Below are 11374 nucleotides of genomic sequence, written 5' to 3'. Positions count from 1 at the left end.
TATCAGGTTGTTCGCATAATAGCCCAATCACAAACGTTCCCACCACAGACAGTTCAAATGTGATTGGACACAATACTTTACATTAGCCCGGAATCCCAGCCGACGTCTGAAACTTAGCATAGCTTCTCTATGGAATGATTCACACTTCATCCCCGTGCATTCAGGGCAGCATCTGAATACACTACAGGGCTGGAAGCCGCCTGTGCAACTGATTTGTGGAATGCCCTCTTCCTCAGCTAGAAAACATGGAGGGAGAGAAAAGCCAAGCTCTTCACTTGCGGGGGAGGGGTTTGGAAGAAGGCCATGCAACTGAGTTACCACTGCACTCTTGCATGGCCAGAAAGTGCGGATGGAGACACAAGCCAGCCTCTTTGTCAGGGCTTTAATTCCCCTCTCCCCCATGATGCACCGTCACCATACTGTACTCCTTCCCGCCCCATCAAACAGCTTGACAAAGGCAGGAGCCTCAGTCGACTGCGCTGGTTGGCCCCCGTCATTCAGAGGGCTGGCTTGGGTTGGATGTTTGAAGTTTTGGCAGGGTCATCTCTGCTCTGCTTGACTCTGCTCTGCACGGATTCTCCTTTGGCTTTCCAAGCTCCCGAGCGGCATTTCAGCTCCCAAAGGCTTCTTATTTGGTAGACTGGATTGATTCTCCAGAAGCCCCTGGGGTTCTCCAGTGTTGTCAGGTGGTGCAGCCTTCCAGGTTGGTCACTTCCATCACAGATGGAGGCTACCATATGAGTAGCATTTGCAAAGTAGTGGAGCCCAAAGAAGCACAATTGTCTGCTGCAGCTGGGTGGTTGGTTCTCTAAGCATCACAGGTTGTGGTGCGGGTCTTTTTTTGTCATTAAGTGTGGTTATTTAGTTGAGGTTATTAAAAACAAACAAACCAAAATCTCTTTGAAATTCAAAGTTTGAATAAGTTAAGTAACACTCTGTTTTATTATAAGAAATTGCACTTATCATTAAGCAGGGTCTCTTAGGCTGATTTCGCACTAGAGCTGCCTCGCTGTTGCACTGCCATTTGCCCCAGTTCTATTGGTCAATTTCATACCCAAAGCTGCGTGGCTGATTTAAACCCACGGCTTCACCCAATTTCCCCTGCAGTTTCGTGATCCTGCTTTTTGAGGAACAACGAAACTGCGGAGGAAATCGGGCAAAGCCGTGGGTCAAAATCAGCCGTGTGGCTTTGGGTGTGAAATTGACCAATAGAACTGGGGCAAATGGCGGCGCAACAGTGAGGCAGCTCTAGTGCGAAATCAGCCTTAATTACGGTTTGGCTGCTGTGTTAAGAAGCAGCCCTTATGTTATAATTGTTCCATTTAAGTCCAGGCTTGCTTGTGGTATCTTTGTATTGTAACCCTAATTGGTGCTTGCCCTGGAAGGGGTATGTACTAAAAGGAATGACAGGATTGCCCACTGGAAACAATTGTAAAGTGGAATGACAGATTGTAAAGTGGAATGACAGACCTCGGGAGTAGCACAATCATTCTGTGACTGGAATGATAGCCCCTGGGAGTAGCAGAAGCATTTTGGGAATGGAATGACAGCCCTCCAAGTGTAATGACAGAGAAGAAGAAGAAGAACATAAGATTGAGACAAAAGCTTGTGTCGAGGGCTGACTTTCAATAGATTGCAGCGAGGGAGCTGCTCTGCTACGGGGTGTAAATTGGATTTATACCCCGCCCTTCACTCGGAGTCTCAGAGCAGCTTACAAAATCCTTTCCCTTCCCCTCCCCATAACAGATACCCCATGAGGTAGGTGGGGCTGAGAGAGCTCTTTCGAGAACTGCTCTTTCAAGAACAGCTGTGCCAGAACTATGGCTTGCCCAAGGTCAGCCAGCAGCTGCAAGTGGAGGAGTGGGGAATCAAACCCGGTTCTCCCAGATTAGAGACCGCACACTTAACCACTGCACCAAACTGGCTCTCAGAGTAGAGATTTTGGAATTTTCCATAATCCATTTTGTGTGGATGTTTGTGAGGTTCCAGAGAAGCTCCAGATGGAAATATTTTTTTTGTATTTGAGTGTGTGTGTATGTGCCTGGAAGTCATGCTTGACTTCTGGTGACCCCTAGCGGGGTTCAGACATTCAGAGAAGTGGCTTGCTGTTGCCTGCCTCTGCATCCTGGTCCTCTTATTCCTTGGAGGTCTCCCATCCAAATACTTGCCAGGGTTGGCTCTGCTTAGCTTCTGAGATCTGACAAGATCAGGCTTGCCTGGGCTATCCAGGTCAGGGCCAGATGGAAATAATTGATCTGCAGTGTGACAGGGAGGGCGATATATAAAGCAAATAAATAAATAAATGTTGTACTGAAGATAAGCTTTCTGATGTTGGCATTAGAAATGTTTACCAGTTTTGGGGTCCTCATTACCCCCATCTTAAGTCTTTTGCTATTAAATGAGACTGTTAAATGAACAAAATACTAGGTAAAGGTTCCCTTGCTCGAAACTCAGTCGAATCCGACTCTAGGGTTGCGGTGCTCATCTCCATTTCAAAGCCGAAGAGCCAGCACTGTCCGAAGACATTTCCGTGGTCATGTGGCCGGCATGACTAAACACCAAGGCGCACGGAACACTGTTACCTTCCCACTGAAGGGGTACCTATTTATCTACTTGCAATTTCTTGCTTTCAAAATGCTAGGTTGGCAGGAGCTGGAACTAGAGACGGGAGCTCACTCCGTCATGCGGGAACTGGGGTCTTGAACTGCTGAACTACCGACCTTCCACAGTCTGCAGTTCAGCGTCTTAACCACTTGAGCCACCACATACTGCAAGTGTGTTAATGTTTTAAGCATGTTTGTCTTTTAAGTAAAAAAATATTAATATCATTAATTGCATTTGTTGGTGTCCTTTGTAAAGTTTATATCTCCACTACCTGGAATTACATTTTATGACACACATGGCCTGTCCCAACAACCTGACACATATGGCCTGGCCCCATTTATGTTAGAACCAGCCCTCATGAGTTTGACACCCCTGATCTAAACCATGCTGCATTCTTACCAGATAAAATTGGGGCAAAATAATAGTAACATCTCATGATCTTATGTACTAGAGGTAACTTATGATCTTATGTATTAAAGGTAGGGTACAATGAACTTTATCAGTCTCGACAAAAATCTTTGAACAGGACCACAAGAAGAGTTGTGTCATTAAAATAAGAAGAACTCAAATGTGCCTCAAGTTCTTCTATCTAATTTCCATTAAACAATATGGGTAGGGCTCCAAATAAGAGTTTGGTCACTGGCATGATCCCAAGCACATTATTTGCATTAATAAGTTACACTAATTAAACATAGATTAAACTGATTAAACATAAAAAGTACAAGACTGAATGTCCTCATATCATATACTGTACGGTATGCAAGTGGTCTTACCTGAGAAGTAGGTGGCTAACTAACAGTGCTATCCTAAACAGAATTACTCCCTTCTAAATTCACTAAAATCAACTCTACCTAGGATTGCGTTGCTGATAACAGGAGACAGCAGATGCTATGTGAAGAGATCCTGGACTCCCAAGTTCATGTACTATAGGAAAGACTTCCAAGCCAGAAATATTTTGCATATGGTTTCATTAAAGGGAGAGAAGGCTTCCATATGATCGATACTGTAATCAGTCAGCTTCAGATCAGATAAGGTGCTATTCTGTGTTGTTGTTTTTCATTCCATAACCTATTTATGACCTAGGAAGGCTTCTGGCAATGCTACTATGCCTAAACAGGTAAATTGGTAGATACCAGTAGATCAACACCTGGGGCTATATTGCATCAGGCATATGACCAATACAAGCAGCTATTTAAAAAAAGTAAGGTCTAGAAATAAACAGCTCAATTATGTAAAATATGCAGTGAAAAAAGTAATGTTCTGAATGCAATTTTTAACATTTATTTCATTGAACTAAAGAAAAGGCCTGTTCATTTCTTCACTCAAAAGGGTGTAGGATTCCTCAATGATGCTTCATCTAATGGTAAGGACCAACCAAAATTGGTGACATTAATATGCACATTGTACAGGCAGAAGTATATGTTATCAATTTGGCTCAAGTCCATACATATTGAGGTCTAGTTCATATTTATTTATTTATTTAGTGTTTCTTTTCTGCCTCGCTAGAATGAGCTGCTCAGAGACAGAGCATCTCGTAACAATGTGGAGACAAAATAAAATAATAAAACAAGCAACAAATTTTTAAAAAACCCTGAAAATAATGGGTGGTGTCCTACCATCAGTATGTGGAAGGCACACTGAAGTTTCCCCATGTTCCTCTGCATTGCCACATCTGTTTTTGAGGGGGTTCCCAACTATGGCCTGGAGATTTGGGGGCCATGCTGTTGAGACGGGTATTTGGAGAGGGATTTCACCTAGCATCTAGGATATACCATAGAGTCTGCCCTCTGAGGCTGCAGGGGAACTGATCAAACCAAGATATGGCTAAACACAGAAAATGATTAAGGAAACAATTTAAAAAATGGAATCATATACAGCCATGAAACAAGTGGTGTTTTATCTAGTAATTATATATATTTACTAAAAGAATGTCAGGATGAAAGGACAAAAGCTCTGGTAAGACCTGGCAAATAAAATCATCTTCAAGCAGCATTTGAAAACTAGAAGAGTAGTCACCAGCTGAATATACTGCAGAAATATCATATGAAAATAAAAGGTAGGGAGCAAACAGGATCAAAAATCTACTGCATTTTAATGCCTCCCACACTTACCTACATACAGAAAAACAGTGACAGTGAAAATGTTACTTGATCCTTTCATTGACTTGCTAGATTTCTGTATATTTGAGTTTTCTTTGATAAAGGAATAGTCACCGAAGTAATATTCTTTCTCATCAGCTGATGTTGGCATACTCTAGGAAAAAGTACTATTTATATAAATGTGGCTCACCACCCTTGTCTTGGAAGATGAAGACAGGCTGAGGATCCATCATTTTCTTCATATACCTCCATTGCTAATCCATTTAGGAGTGATCTATGGATTGGATAAGTTTATCACATACTGACTTAATCATGCTAGGACTTGCAGCTGAATATGCACACGGCTTCCACTGAAAAGCATCATGATGGCAGTGACAGAACATGGCATGAAAGCTGTTTGTGATACGTGATCTGCGAGAACTGTGCAAGTGTTTCATAAGTCACCAACTGATGCTGTCGTTCTCTAAGAAACTTAACCCTTATTGCTTATGCTCCTGATCAGAAAATGCCAACAATAGTTTTGTACCAATGTGGACAGCCTGACGTATTCAGAGTATTATAGTTCACATACAAAACAGATCATGCCCGTAGAAATATGTTGAACATCTCAACCCTAAACACATTTACACAGAGGCAGGTCTCTGTTGGCTTCCTTCCAAGTAATTATGCTTAGGATCGCAGCCTGGTTAATCTTAACAAAATGCTCATGCCTTCCTGAAGTGACACCCCACTGTCATCCATGACAGTAGAGATAACTAGCTCTCTTCAGCCAGCAATGCGTTTATAGTAAATTTGTTATCATATACATCTCCCCCCCCCGAGAATCCCCAAAATAGCTCAGGAATTCATTTCTAGCAAGCTGCAGACTGTTCCTCTCTTTGAAATGCATAGGTTTAGCGGCATCGTGTCAGATCATTTTTCATAACCCTTGTTTCCTTGTCAGCATGTCATAGTCAGTAAAGAGCCGCTAGAATAGTACAAATATATACATCTTTTTTCCGCTTCTGTCTCGCTGCCATTTAATACTACTTTACTCGACCACTGCACTGACTAGATCAGTGTACCTTCTGTTTTGCAGAAACACACATTATTATTATTATTATTATTATTATTATTATTATTATTATTATTATTATTAAGTTTGTAAGATTTCCCTCAGCACGGGCTGACAGGCTGCATAGCACTTTGTCATCTATCATTGTACAAAAGATCTATCAAGCCGTGAAACAATTAGAATAAAAAAAATCTGCACAGAATTATTTGGAAAGAGAAAAGAACTGGATCTGGGCTCTTCCATGTCTTTGGTTTATTTATACATTTCCCTCTCCCCCCTTTTTAAATTTTGGCTGTGGAAGGTACTTAATGTACCAAAAACAATTTGTACAAGCATTATTTTACCAATTGAAAGTGTGTACGCCTTGCTGAGGTCTTCTTTATCTAACTGTTGCTAATACATTTTCATGCTGAGCTCTTATGGCTTCATTTTACAGTTGAGGAGATCACCCACTCCATGCTGTGTCAGAAATGGGACCCTCGTCACTCAAGTCTACAGAGTGCACTTAACATGTGAACAACAAACAACAAAAAGTTACCGCTTTAAAACCTCTTTATCCCTTTATATTCTTTGCAGAAAACTTAGGCTTGATTTTTATGGCTCTCCCAAATAAGCTAAAGCCTTGCCAGTCTGTAAATCAGAAATACTGTACCTATCAAGAAGAGGCAATTGCTCTAATGGCCATTTGTTTCAACATATGTACCCTTAGGGCAACTGAGTAGTTATTTTCTGGCATTACTGGACTTTAAAATGTGCATCTCTGACTGCTACTAACGCTTATCCTCTGCTTCTTTAATAAGTAAGAATTAAGAAATGTTTTCCACAGGACTCTTTCTGTATCTGACCAAGTCCCTTTCAAAAATATTCTTCCTCATGAGGCAGTCCCCTTGAGATTAATATTCTCTGTTCACGAGTAAGGGCACTTCCAACTGTCACTATCACTATTAATATACTTTTAAAAATAGTAATGGTGCAAATAAAAAAAATAGTGTTTTATGCATTTCTGGATCATGGTTTAGCAAAGTTCTTGACTACTCAGCCCACAAATTAGTGGTGTGAGGATACTTACATTAAAAGAGATAAGCAGCTATTTACAATTACCACCATATGGATTTCAGACTTAATTCTATTTGTTTCTAAACCCAAGTACCCCTGCATAACTGGGTTCTTGATCTGGGCCCTCTAAAGTGAACAGTCACCACAATTCAGCTCAATTAGATTGTAATTTCTTATAGAGTTCTTCTATCTGCATGAAGAAAAAATGCCATTCCTACTGTTTTGTTTGATTCCTTGTGTGGTTCTCTGTAACAAGACTCTGAGACCTGCCGTTTGTAGAACCAGCTGGGGCAATAATTGCTTTGAAATTATGTTCTGGACAGCTGAAAGGGAAGGATCAGCATCAGAGCCTCTTGTTTTCCACCCTGTCGGTTTTTTGCCCAGCTATGGATTTGTTGTCATCAGCTCCTGATGATTCCACTGACACCCCTGTCAGAAAATGAATTTTTTACTCCCCACTTGATTGAGTCCATTCATAGGGTGTAACTCTGTTGAAAAGTGTCACTTTCGAACACGCTCGTTCATAGGGATTTTTCCCCCTTGCAGTTTCTGCGTCTGCCCCTCCTGCATAGCCAGAATTAATCAGAAATATTTTTGTAGCCAGTAATATTTTTGTGAAGGGCTTCACCCCATGTTTAAAAAAACCCAAAAACCCTTGGAAGACTTATGGCTGAAAGAAATTTGGTCTCAATAATTTCCCCTTCCCCCCAATTTCTCCTGTGTAAATGCTGATATTCAGTATTCTCCATAGATTTTATAGATGGGTAAATTTTATAGATGGGTGGATTTGTAGATGGGTGAATATTCAATGAATATTCATTGTTTGTTTGAGATCCATATGTGGCAGCCCCTGTTACTTTGTTTCAGCATTTGTTACCTGATTGTATTTGATATTTGACATGCAGTGGTTTTTAGTTTTGATAACTGATATGTCAGACAGGTTTTCAGATATTCTACTTTCACGGAGCATGTTCCACATGGGTCATCCACCAAAGAACACTTGTGCATTAGCCATGCAATCCATAGAACACACCAAAGGTTTCTGGGGTTTCCATCTCCCAGAGGCACATTGGCACTGGGTGTGTGAGCTGTCTTTTTGGGATGTCTGCCCACCATTACTGACCTTCTCACTGAGGAACTCACTGATAAGCTCCAATGCAGTAATTTTTAATAGTTGAAAACATTTAATAGTTTACTTATCTGATAACATTTGATAGCTGACATGCAACAGTAACAATAGCAATTCCTAATGGATAGTTTATGAGATTTTATATTTGAGGTAGGCATGCTGTTGAATTTCACAAACTTGCTGGCTCATTTCGAATATTCTGGTTTCAGTTTCACTTCTCCTTTGTGTGATTCAGATCTGTGAATCTTTATTTTTTTTCTTGCACCATTTTATTTCTCCTTATGTCAGCTCCCCCAATAAATTATAAGTATTTTTAAACATTGTGTTTCAATAAATCAACACTATACATCATATGTGTATTTTATTTATAAATGATGCTCACTGTATCTGTGAATTGCATATGAATTACGTAAAAATACATTAAAAACAAAATTAATACTTGCAATGAAAATTAGTGGAGCAAACTATTCACATAATAAGAACTAAAATAAATGAAGATTTATCCCTAATTTGAACCTGCCCCAAATCCATCTAATACGGTGATACTAATAAGTTGAAAGTGTTCATACATAAACTCTTGGGGTGAAAAATTCATTTTTAAAAGGTGGATTTAAACTGTGCAGTGCATTTGATGCATTTGCATTCCCCCCCCTCACTTGAAACTGAATGATAAGATTGGAATATCTATCAGATTAGTGTATTTGTGAATACTTGTTTTGGTTGCACTTCACTTGTGAGTTCCCATCATAATTTCTTTGGTTTTCCTTAGATTCAAAACTGCTGTATAAGTGTACAATATGAATGAATGATAGAAAATAAATTAAAAGTTAAGAGGAACTTTAATAGATATGAATTTAAGTTTGTAGGAATACTTTTAGTAGCAGCCAAATTTAGTAGTAATCAAGAAAGCAGTGCTGTTACTTGCAGGTGGGAAATGACAGCAGGGCAAACCCCAAGCAGCAGAAAATGTTATTTTCCTCTCAGAAAAATGACTTTGCACCACCATCAGGTGTAACACCTTGGCAACATCACCAGCCAGATTTTGGATTTAAATAAATGCATTCCTTAAAGCACTTAAACATCCATTGCACAATGGTAAACCTTGCTGCTTTGACTCAAATAATAATTTAAAACTGTTGTTCATACTATATATTTTGTGTACCAACTAAGTAAACATTTCCTGCCTGTAGTTGTGGTATGTACAACTTGGTGTCTAATTTTGAAGCATTTACTATCCAGTCTTAGAGCTGTTGTGCCAGATTTACTGTGAGTGAGCAAATTCTGAAAAGACAAAACTTTTGAGCAACGCTCAAGACCTAAAATGAAACAAACCCTGGTAGCCACCCCAGGAGAAATAACATGTACTTACTTTCTTAATTTTTTATTGTTAATTGGGGAGAGACTGCTAAGGTTTTAGGCCTACCTGCACTGTATAACCATCAGCAAATTTCTAAAATTCTTTAGTGAGTAAGTGATACCTGTGGAGGCAACCTCTCATGAAGCACACTTGTTACCTACCCATAGCTAGTTTGGAGAATATACCTACAGCAATACATAGTGTAGGTTTTACATCTTTTAAGATAAGGTTTCTAATGCAGGGGTGGCAATATATATATTTTTTAGAAAGGCTTCTTATTTGTAGTATCAAAGTCCTAAGGCTTGGATGAAGCAGTTTGGCCTATTCCTCATCCCATAATGGAGGGTTACTGACCCAGCTAGTAATAAGTTTTAAAAGCATCCTTCTCCTATCTGAATCAGAGGCCTTAAGGAAGTGAGAGGGGCACAGAACAGGGATTCCCATCTCATATATTCCAGGACTGGGTGTGGGGGGAGGCAAAAATACCTCCCTCTCTATGATACTTACATGGAACAGACCTTGAACTCTCTCTGTTAAGTGGTGGCTTCCAAGCAAAAATGCTTTCGAACCAACCCCCCAAATCTGTAAATCATGATTCTGGCCTGCATTGTAGTGGGTTCAGAATCCCACTTTATCTGTACCTGTATAATAATCCCGTATTCTCAAGTGAGCTGTAATGTTGTCCAGTTTCACTTTATCTTCAAAAGTAAAAACTCTTTTAGTTCTTATTTGCATGGAAAGCAATATAGGGAGAATATTGGTTTTATAAGTTCTCAGGAAAAAGATGGTTTCAGCCATTGGATAGTGGAAGGAGGAGGGTCGAAAAGCAAAATTAAAAATATGATAAAAATCAAAGATGCATATAAGCACAGCAGACACATTATACATTTAGGATGCGTAAAATCCTAGCAATTAGATATATACAGTTTGCAACAAATGTACAGATCTTTCAGATTAGAAGGCTTATTTTCCAGTTGTTGTTCAGTCACACAGTCGAGTCCGACTCTCCGCGACCCCATGGACCAGTATTTTCCAGTAAATCACAGATTTTTTTTTTAAGTATAAAGAGGCATAATCTTTTTTGCATCATTCTTATGCAGCTCACCTTCTTTCAGCATATTTTATAACTTTATTGGATGCTTGTATATATTTCCATGCTTCTCCATGTGTGTGGAAATGCTACTTCTATTTCCTCCTGATTTTTTCTTAAGAAAAGTTACTTCAAGAAGACATCCCATTTACTAAAGTAGTAATATGTAGCATTTATTTATTTCACATCTACATAGAACTTTGGCATGTTCAAAGCATATGACACTGACATTAAAACCTGATCATAATCCTCTAAAACAATCCAGTAAATTAGGCCGTTATTGTCATTCCTGTGTTACAGATGAAGAGCTGAGAGAGCAATCCTAAATGGGTCTACTTATGATCCTACTCAGGTCTATTTAATGGGGCTTACTCTCCCCAAAGTGTTTCTCTATTGCACTGACAGTGGATTGCCAAAGGCTGTCAAGCGAGTTCCTGAGCAAACTTAAAGGAGAGTGAGCTCCATTGAACTCAGTGGGATTTACTTCTGAGTATACATGCTCCTTGCACAGTGCTCCATCAGCTTCAGTGGTGTCTACAGTGTGACTTTTCTTGACTTTGTCAATTCCCATTTCTGTTTCTCTCAACATGACATTGCTTTATGCCTCCTGTGCTTATATCGGCCTGTGCAGTGACTGAGCAAAGACCATGTTATGGAGCTGCACCACTTCGTCTCTTTCTGTTTTATTTTCATTATCATCATTTCATAATTTTGGCAGGTCCTGGAAGCTGAAAGAAGTGCTATGCTGATTGCTGACCATATTCAGACTAAAATCTTTTCAGATGATCTTTAAAAGCAAAATAAAGTCTTTATCCTTTCAGCTAGCTCTATCCTCTCCAGGGGAACTTTTTAAAAAAGTTAATTTATTTAATTTGTGAATTTCAGTTCCAGCAGACAGCCCCCCAGTCTATCATAACTTTAAAACGATTAACTGTAACTACCTTCTTACTGACACAGTTTTTTAAAAGGACTAAATAGCATAATA

This window comes from Gekko japonicus, unplaced genomic scaffold (genome assembly GCF_001447785.1).
Source record: "Gekko japonicus isolate JY-2015 unplaced genomic scaffold, Gekko_japonicus_V1.1 scaffold54, whole genome shotgun sequence".
In the NCBI taxonomy this organism is placed as follows: Eukaryota; Metazoa; Chordata; class Lepidosauria; order Squamata; family Gekkonidae; genus Gekko; species Gekko japonicus.
The sequence above is the reverse complement of the archived record's forward strand: the minus strand, read 5'-3'. Positions refer to the sequence as shown.